This window comes from Pyrus communis, chromosome 13 (genome assembly GCF_963583255.1).
Source record: "Pyrus communis chromosome 13, drPyrComm1.1, whole genome shotgun sequence".
NCBI lineage: Eukaryota > Viridiplantae > Streptophyta > Magnoliopsida > Rosales > Rosaceae > Pyrus > Pyrus communis.
Genome location: NC_084815.1, coordinates 21,478,229 through 21,488,323, shown reverse-complemented (window position 1 = coordinate 21,488,323; position 10,095 = coordinate 21,478,229). Strand labels below are relative to the sequence as shown.

Sequence of the window (10,095 nt, the reverse complement as noted above, 5' to 3'; positions counted from 1 at the left end):
ACTTAAAGTTTTCAAGCCATTTTTATTAGTTTTTCAAAAAAAAAATAAAAAAATAATAAAATCAAGTAAATGAAAAGATATATACAAAAATAATTAACGAGTTGATAAACACAAATTATTTAAAACAATCCCTGGCGACGACACTAATTTCTTGATAGAGGTTTTACCACTTGCAAAAGTAGGGATAAAAACACTTAAAAATTACTTGCAAGAGAACAAGGTAGTTGTAGTATAAACGGCTCAAGTAAGATCGTTTTTCGCAGGGATTGAATGAATAATTTATGCAAAACCAAATTCTTAGTTAATTATTTAAAAATAAGTATTGTAAAAAGTTGATTAAAAACGAATTTAATTAAAAAAGTTAAAGAAATTAGCAAAGTAAAGAAAACAAAAGAAAACGTTTTGAAAACCAAATTGTAAAAGTTTAGCTAAATTCTTCAGGTACGTTCCCCCAATGTTGCGTAGAGAATCCTAATGGCTAACAAGCCTTATTTATACTACTACAAAATGAAACCCTACTTTGAAAAGGTTTTAGAATAAAACTAGGAAACATAATTAAATGATAAAATAGAAAATAAAATGTTTCCTATTTGAACTAGAATTCAGAGTTCTCAGAAAATCACACTTTTGACCAACCAAATCAACTCCGATTTGGTCCCAAAAGGTCTCTTTTGAAAGTTGAAGACGTCTCCTACAAATCTTCAGAATGAATCTTCCTTAAAATATGCCTTCTTGACCTCCAAAAGACCCAAAACGTCTAGAAACGTCAATCTGGGAAAGTTGCGCGCTGGGCCTTTATTTCATCGTCACAATCTGGAATTTTGATACAATCATCTTGAAAGGCACACGAACATCTTTCAATTGGAATCACTCCAAAATTCATCTATTTGAATACTTTTTTCTCCAGAGGAAGTCGAATGTCCTATGTTGAAAATATAAAGCAAAATATCAAAATTCTACCAAAATAACTAATAAATTAAGACTAAAATATATGATATAATATGGATTCATCACACAATAGCTTTGTAAATTTTCCTATTGTTTTGGTATTACAACTAATTAAGAAAATAATAATTTGGGTCGTCCCATTCTCGTTGATTGTACAATATAGCTATCTTTTTCTTCTATGCAAAACACATTTGTAGAGCACTATATGGCTAGTTCAAAAACCATCGAAGGAGAGAAGGAAGAAAACAAAAACTTCGAAGCGAACGAAGAAGTTGATTGTACAAGCAAAACCGATCCGAGATTTTATAGCGTTCGATTTTTATTTTTGTGATGAATTATAGCTTTCGATTAACACAGAAAGTAATAGCCTTTTGACATTTCCATAATTTTATAAAAAAAAAAAAAAAAAAAAAAATCTTCGGTTCATAGTACAGATAGCTTGTTTTGTCACTGATTTTTAAATCCTACTACAAGGATTATTTTGATAAAACAAAAATTCACTACCTTTAATCCAGCTGAGCCCGGGCACTTTCTTCATTTTGCCTTCTGTTATATAAATATAATCCCTCAACTTCTTTGCATCATCCCTAGAGAGAGAATTTAAATTCTTTTAATGTCCACTTAATTATTTTTTCTCCTTGTGCTCCAAATACATAAAATTCTGGAATCCACTCACTCCGTTGTGTTGTTCATATGTTAAGCTTGAAAATTCGTCATACGAGATGATACGTGTTGAAAATGAGTCCTGCATTGATGGAAGGAGGGACATGGTGAACCTCAACTTTCTTTGCAGGGCAGCTTCTGTCCAATCAGCTTTTAAAACCTTTTATGATCCGAGGAATTTTCTTGTTGAATTTGTAATTCCAATCAGAGCTTCCAATTCCATCAATGAAGATTTTTTAGTTCAAAAAAAAAAAAAAAATCAGAGAGAGAGAGAGAGAGAGAGTAGGGTCTTGGTTTTTTGGGTGGGCGTCAAATGTTTGGTTTTTAAATACTAATAGGATTATATTATTTTCTGGATCCGCTAAGATTTGATGAAATAACGATATGCATGCTATTTATGATAAAAAAATTTATTAATATTATTTCCTGGATCTGTCACTGTGTCAAATGCTTGATTTTCTTTTTCATTAAACTTGGGCAAGCCGCTTCTGTACTTGGATTTGCTGAGATATTATATCCACTTTATGTAGATTCTTCATCAAGATGAAACTCCTTTAATGTACACCCTAGTCCTTGGGGAAGGAGTGTTGATTGATGCGACATCAGTTGTCTTGTTCAATGCAGTTCAAAAGATTGACGTTAGTAAGCTTAAGGGCACGACTGAACTTCGTGTCGTTGGAGATTTCCTATACTTATTCTTTACAATCACTGCTCTCGGAATTGCAGTAAGTTTACCATGGGACCGATAATGGTGATATAATATCGCTCAAGTATTATTCAGAATACTAAGCTCACTTTTCTGTGGCCTCAAATTGGTTTCGTGTTTTATTTTCAGTTTGGACTTGTGGCAGCATATGCCCTTAAAACCTTATGCTTCGGAAGGTTAGTAGCATATTCACAGATCCCTCAGGGCAAATACATTTGTGATAGATGTCGTAGGAAATGAAATCTCAGATGGTACCTGTACAAATCTTATTTTATTTCAAGCATCCTTGAGATTTCCGTAGTGGTTCTAATGGCTTATCTGTCTTACATGGTGGCTGAGGTGAAAAAGTATACTTTTAACACTCAAAATTTCATTGAACTTATGTTCCATCATTTATTCCAAGCTCAATAATTCATTTGCACGGGTGGGATTCTTCTCTTATCTGTTCTTGTGTATTTTGGAAAAGATAAACTTGGAAGCTTGTTTGTCATTTCGCCGTGTAGTTGAAAACAAAAATTCACCAGCAGATATATTAGAGAGCATGACCCTGTAAGCACTTTTCTCAGAGCTACTTTCAAAGAGCCTTTGGGCTACAATTTCTGCCAGCTCAGAATTTCCAGAGACATCACAGCACAATAAAAGGGCTCCCCATATGCCACTGTCCACTGGTTCAGATAAGGACAAGATTAGATAGTAAGCCTCTTCCAACGTTCCTTCCATCCCAATAAGTTTCGCTATATGAACTTAATGCTCCGTTCTAGCTTGAATGCCAAACTCATCTTTCATTCTTCTGAAAACTTTGTGGCCATCTTCGACAAGGCCGTCATGGCAGCATGCACAAAGGAGAGCAGAAAATGTAGATTCATCAGGTTTCAATTTGTTTCTGAGTATCTCATCAAACATTCTAAATATTGAGGTAATCCAGATAACTGAAAACCAATATCAGTAAACAATTGACATATCCAAGTGATTTCAGCAGCTGTATGAGCTAAAGACCTATATTCAGCTTTTGTGGATGAACGGTCAACAATGTGTTGCTTCTTTACACTCCAGCTAATGAGTGAAGGGCCAAGAAAGATACAGAAACCCCCAGTTAATCGTCTATCCCAAGAGCAATCAGCCTAGTTAGCATCAGAAAAGACTTTGAGTGTAAGAGAGGATGAAACCTTTGGAAACCATAAACCATGACCAAAAGAACCTTTGAGATATCTCAGTATTCGTTTGACAGCTTGAAGATGTTGATCTCTTGGAGAATGCATGAATTGGCAGACAAGGTTAACAACAAATGAAAGATTAGGCCTTGTCTAAGTGAGATATTGAAGAGCCCCAACAATTTGTCTATATTCTGCAGGATTTTCAAGCAATGCACCAGTGTGGTCAAGTTTGCCAGAACCTAGAGGAGTAACACATGGCTTTGCTCCATCCATTTTTGTCCTTTTAAGCAAGTCTAATACATATTTAGACTGATGAATAAAAATGCTTGCAGAAGGCCTTTGTACTTCTAACCCAAGAAAGTAATGAAGATCTCTTAAGTCTTTGACAGGAAATTGAGCACTTGACTGAGATATCACATCACTACAAGCAATTGAAGAAGGTCTAGTCACAAGGATATCATCCACATAGACAAGTATAAGGACTAGAACTGGTTTGTGAATGAAAAATAAACTGTGATCTGATTGAAATGCCTGAAATCCCATAGAAAGTAATGCAGACTGTAGCTTCTCAAACTAAGCTTTTGGAGCTTGTTTCAATCCATAGAGAGATTTCTTTAAATGACATACATGATTGGGGTGATCTTGATCAATGAAACCAGATGGTTGAGTCATGAACACATTTTCCTTCAAATGGCCATGTAAGAAAGCATTACTAACATCCAGTTGATGCAAAAACCAATTAGACTGAACTGCCAAAGTGAGTAGGATTCTAATGGTAATTGGCTTTGCCACTGGACAAAAAGTATCACTGTAATCGATTCCTTCCTGTTGATTATACCCCTTGGCCACTAATCTGGCCTTGTACCTGTCCACAGAGCCATCAAGCTTTCTTTTAATTCGAAATACCCACTTACACCCAACTAGATTTTGAGATGGGTTAGATGGAACCAATGCCCAAGTTTCAGCACTTTGCAAGGCGTTAAATTCTTCTTGCATTGCTGTCCTCCAATGGGGAAATTTAGAGGCTTGCAAATAGGTAGAAGGGACATACTCAAGATTCAGGGCAGATGGCAAGGGATGTTTGGTTGCAGTGTATGCTTTTGGTTTATAAATTCCAGATTTGGATCTAGTTTGCACAGGATGAGTAGAGGTAATGGGAATTGGTGGATGTGATGGTAAGGGTACTGTAGGGGAAATATTAATGGAGGGTGAAGGAACATGAGTGACTTGTGGGGATGGTATAGGTAAGGATACATAGTGTGATGGTAATGGGGACAAGACTGAATTGGAAGAGGAGGGAGACTCAGAGGTTGATGAAGGATATAAATTTGGAAAAGTAAGAGAGAAGGAAGATGATGAAGTGGTGGTTGTGGAAGGAATGTAGGTAGTGACATAGAGTTAGATTGATGAAAATGGAATGAGCTTTCATCAAAATAAACATGTCGAGAAATGTAGACTCTATTGGTTAAAGGATCTAGACATCTATATCCTTTGTGGACTAGACTATGACCAAGGAACACACACACTTTGCTCTTAGCCTCAAGTTTGGAGTTGGTATAAGGTTTTAACCAAGGGTAGCATGTACACCCAAAAACCTTAAGGTGAGTGTAATTTGGTGACTTGTGAAAGAGTTGTTCCCATGGTGAAGGCTTGGACACAAGTGGGAGTCTATTGATCAAAAAGACTGCAGTGAGAAATGTTTTGACCCAAAATTGATGAGGAACATTTGATGCAACCAATAAGGTTCTAGCTGTCTCTACAACATGTCTGTGTTTCCTTTTAGCACATCCATTTTGCTGAGGGGTGTAGGGACAACTAAGATGTTGTTGAATACCATGTTGAGCAAAATGTGTCTTAAAGGCAGAACTGAAGAATTCACCTCCTGAATTAGAGCGTAAAGTACCAATTTTGGTTTCGCACAAGTTTTCAACAAGAGCCTGAAACTGTACAAATGTATGAAAGACATCTGATTTATGCTTCAAAGGATACATCAAAGTATATTTCGTGAAATCATCAACAAAAATTACATAGAACTGATAGCCACTCACATAGAGTAAGGGTGCTAGTCCCCAAACATCAGCATATACCAATTCTAAAGCTCTAGAAGTAGTAAAAATAGAATCATGAAAAGGTAATCTAGCACATTTGCCCAAGATGCAATTTGAACAACGAAATTGAGTGACATTATTAGTAATAGGCAAAGTAGACTTTGATACAATAGATCGAAAAGTCTTGAACATTAGGTGCCCCAATCGTTGATGCCAGATTTGAGTAGTTGCTTTTATTGCAGGATTGGCAGAGAACCTTTTTGTAGAGGAAGAAGACATAGAGAAGGGATAAAGACCACTGCGAACAGGACCTCTAAAAAGCATCCTCCCCGTAGCAAGATCCTTCACATTAAAGTCAAAAGGATTTTGGGTTAAAGAGCACCAATTACCCAAAGGAAACATATTTGTAGAGATGAGATCATGTTGCAGATGAGGAACATGCAAAACATTGTTCAACTTAAAAGTAGCAGATGGTGTTTGAATAAATGAAGAGCCTGAGTAGAGAATTGGCAAACCTTGGCCATCTCCAATGTAGACTATGTCAAGACCAGTGTATGGCTGAGGATTTTGCAGATTGTGAACATTTTTTGTCATGTGAGAGCTTGCACCAGAGTTAAGCAACCATGGTGGGGAAGAAAAGGTGGTGGTGTTTGCACACATTGCAAGTTTGGCAGGTGGCATGCGCCATTGGAAGTTTGGATTCATATGATTAACACAATCGATAGCAAGATGACCAGGATCTTCACAAATTTGACAAGGAACAGGGTGTGAAGAATTGTAATTATTGTTGTAGTAATGTCCACCACGATTTCCTCCGCAATTGTTATTGTTGTAGCAATTGAATTTGGTGTGATTGGAATAATTGCGCTGTGAATTATTCCTCTAAAAATTATTCTTGTTTGGCTGAGTTTGAGCATTGTAAGCTTGCACTTGAGGAACATTTGGTGTAGGCAGCAGTGGAGGTTTATTGGATGCCTGGATGGAATTAAAAGCTTGATACGGTTCATTAGAAGAAGAACCTTGATTTTGCTTTTTTCTGGAAAGAGCCATCTTTTTATTGAGAAGAAAGCCATGAAGATCATCAATGGTGGTATTAGCCAAAATGGAATTGAACAGAGTCCACAAATGAGTCATATTCATCAGGAAAGCCATTGAGAATAATGAGGAGAAGATCATTGTCATCAACTGGCGCTCCAGCAGCAGCAAGAGCATCTGTAACTTCCTTGATATACTGTAAATATTCAGAGATTGAAGACGATCATTTTGTCACAGATTGAAGATTGGAGCGGAGTTGATGAATGTGTGATTAAGAGACTCTACCAAAACGATGTTCAAGATCCTACCGGGCAGATTGGACTCCAACAGTGAACGAAATGAGATCTTCTGAGAGAGTAGAATTTATCCAGATAATAATGTTCTGGTCTTTCTCATACCATTGCTCGAAGGCTGGATTGGGAAGAGAGGTGAGATTATTAGATGGATCAGCAAGAAATTAAGGAGGTGGTGGCTCAGATCCATCAATGATGCTGGTAAGCTTGTAGCGACGGAAGATCGAATCGAAAAGAGATTTCCAGACAAGATAATTGTGGTGTTTAAGCTTTGTTTGAACCATACTACCAATATTTTGGATTGTAATCGAGTTAATCGAAGCTTGAAATGAAGAATTAGGGTTTGAGATAAGTGGAGAAGAATTCGGATTTACGATCACATGAGGAGATCGAGGAGGTGCGATCACAGAAGAAGATGAGCCGGAAGAGTATGCTGCCGTTAAAGATTAGAGATACAGAATTCTGAGCAAGAATCGAGAAGAGGAAAGCGGAAGTAGAGCTGTCTGGTAAGTGAGAAAATTACTGTTTGGTAGGTGAGAAAATTTGGGAAAAGGATCAAGGTTGTTAGACTGAGGTGAAAGATACCATATTGAGGAAATGAAATATTTTCTTATTAACTCAAGATAATAATTTTACAGGGTATATATAACAATACCTAATTAAAGTTACCACAGAAGAAAGGTAAAAGAATTATTACTACAGTAACTCTGACTAACACTAACTAACTTTTGACTCTCTATTAGTCTCTTCACTAAAGGCCTCGGAGGCAAGTCCAGCAAACCAAGACCCAATATTAAAGAATTGTAGGAAACAGTACTCTTCTCTAGCATGATCTAAAAAACACGAGTCCCCATTGCCAAGAAGCCACATTTTGAATACATGGCTATAAGTGCAGAGGAAATCATGACATCGATTGGAGTCCATGTCAAAGAACACAAGCATGTAACCAGGCCCTACATGCGCCATCTGATGAGCAGCAGCAGCCAACACACTAGAAATCAAAACTGAATCCGGCTTCTTACCTTCCATGTTCAAATTCTTGAAGAAGAACAAGGCCTTATCATAATCTCCCATCTGCGAAAACCCAGTTATCAAAGCAGACCATGTAACTAAATCTGGCTCGAACAAACCACTAAAAACTCTACGTGCAGAATTCACACACATACATCTCGAATACATGCTGACAAGCACACAGCTCCCGTGATCATTAGAATCTAAATGCCATTTCAAACAAAGACCATGTATTCCTGTCCAATACTTATCAAGCTCGAATCCGATAAACCCGAAAGCAACCCAACAATTGTAGGAGACACATGGTTAGAGATGAGACATGTAGGAGACACGTACTTAGGGGACAGGAGACCTTGGTAGGAGGCCACTGCATTCGTAAAAATATAGCGACTAAGAAGAAGAGGGTTGTGGCCCTACTTTTTCATTTTCAGTGGAACGATGGCGTTTCACTCCTCGTTACTTTTTATGGAATAATGGTTATGGGTGAAAAAAGAATGTGAACTTAAAATGGGGCCCAAATTAATGTTCATCTAAGTCCAACAAAAAAAACTGTTTACTAAAAATGTCTAAAATTAAATTAAATTTGTAAGTTGTGCCTAGCTTAGGATGCGCGACCACAAATTTATAAATTACACTTGGAGTTCATGTTCGTAAGTTACTCGTGATTAAAAAAAGTCTCTCATACTTGGGTATTGACAAGTCAGTATCCAATTTTCATTGACCATTTATACGGTCCAATAGAAATGTTTCATCTGTTCATTGAAGGGAATTTTAACGAAAAATTCATTTTTACAATAGAAATGTTACATCAGTTCACTTTAATGAAAAACATTTTTACACTAAAAAGTCAATCTTAGTACTATTCACTTTATCCTTTATTCTGTCCTTATCGTTAAAACTCAAAATTTTCAAGCTATTACTCAAAATTTTTAAGCTATTTTCATTAGTTTTCCTTATCTAATTGACCCAAACTCTTGCTATTTTGATAACCAAACATCTTTCTTGCTCCCATAACCTGATAACCAAACAACACTCTTCTTCCTCCCATAAACCCACTAGCCATGGCTGACCAACCCTCACCTCCTGCAACCTCTACTCTCCTGCAACCCCACCCTCGTCTTCTCTACTAACCTCTTCCCGCCGAACCCACCTCCTCTCCTCCTCCAAGCTTTCCCTCCGGCCACCCACCCCATTTTCTCCCCCAATCTCTCTCCGACGACGACCCCACCCTCAATCCATCCTCTTCTATCCCTAGGCAGCCATGGTAGCAGGGTTTAGAGGAGAAAGGTGGCAGCGATTCTCCAAGTATTCTGTTGGAGCTTCCATGAATTCCTCGGAAAAGAAGATACTAATTGGGTGTGGGATCGACGACGAAAGGTTAGAGGAGGAGATGGGATGGGAGACCTAAAAGTTCTTGCTGGTTTGGGAAGTAATGCAGTGAGGTTGGACAATAGAATAGTGAATGTTTCGTAAGCAATTTTAGTTAAGTGATAATGAGTTCAGGAAATACACGTGTTGAAATTCCTTTTTTTTTTTTTTTTTTTTCCTCAAAGGATAAAATTTATTATTATAATCAAATAGACAGTTTGATATCCTGTACCAGGATATTAAACTGGAAATCAAGACCAATACAATTCCATACAAAATACCGCGGTTCCTTGAACACATACTTAGCCACCGAATGCGCAGCACGATTGCACTCTCTAGACACAAAGACAAACGTCACCGACCTCAACCTTTGCGCTAGAGTCTCACTGTCGCCAAGGATACATTCAAGACTGTAATCATGCATCAACTCCTTCCTAATCATTTGAATAAGCACCTTTGCATCAGACTCAACAATCACATTGTCAAAACCATTGTCACCACAAACCTCCAAAGCTTGCCGAATTGCTACCGCTTCCGCCGCTAATGCAGAGTGACAGTGCATCTCTCCCGAGCCTCCCGCTGCCTGCAACACGCCTGCGAAATCACGAGCAACCCAACCCACTCCCACACGCAACAAATCCTGGTTTCTGCCACCGATCAGTCTTTCATCCCAAATCCACAGTCGACATCCCGATTTTTGGGCACACACCTTCAGCACCCTGTACCTTCGCGTCTTTGAATTCAGAAATACTCCTCCTCCATGCCTCCAAAACCTCTTAAGGCTGTCGATAAACACCGTTGAAAACCACCTCATTTCTATTTTTCCATAATCTCCATAAACCAAGGATAAACTCTTGTATTATCTCGCC

General features: G+C 37.8%; 1 pseudogene; it reads right to left on the bottom strand.

Annotated features, from left to right (window-relative positions):
• Positions 1–766: 766 nt before the first annotated feature.
• LOC137712354 (putative pentatricopeptide repeat-containing protein At1g64310) lies at positions 767–9,051 on the bottom strand (annotated as a pseudogene).
• Positions 9,052–10,095: the final 1,044 nt, after the last annotated feature.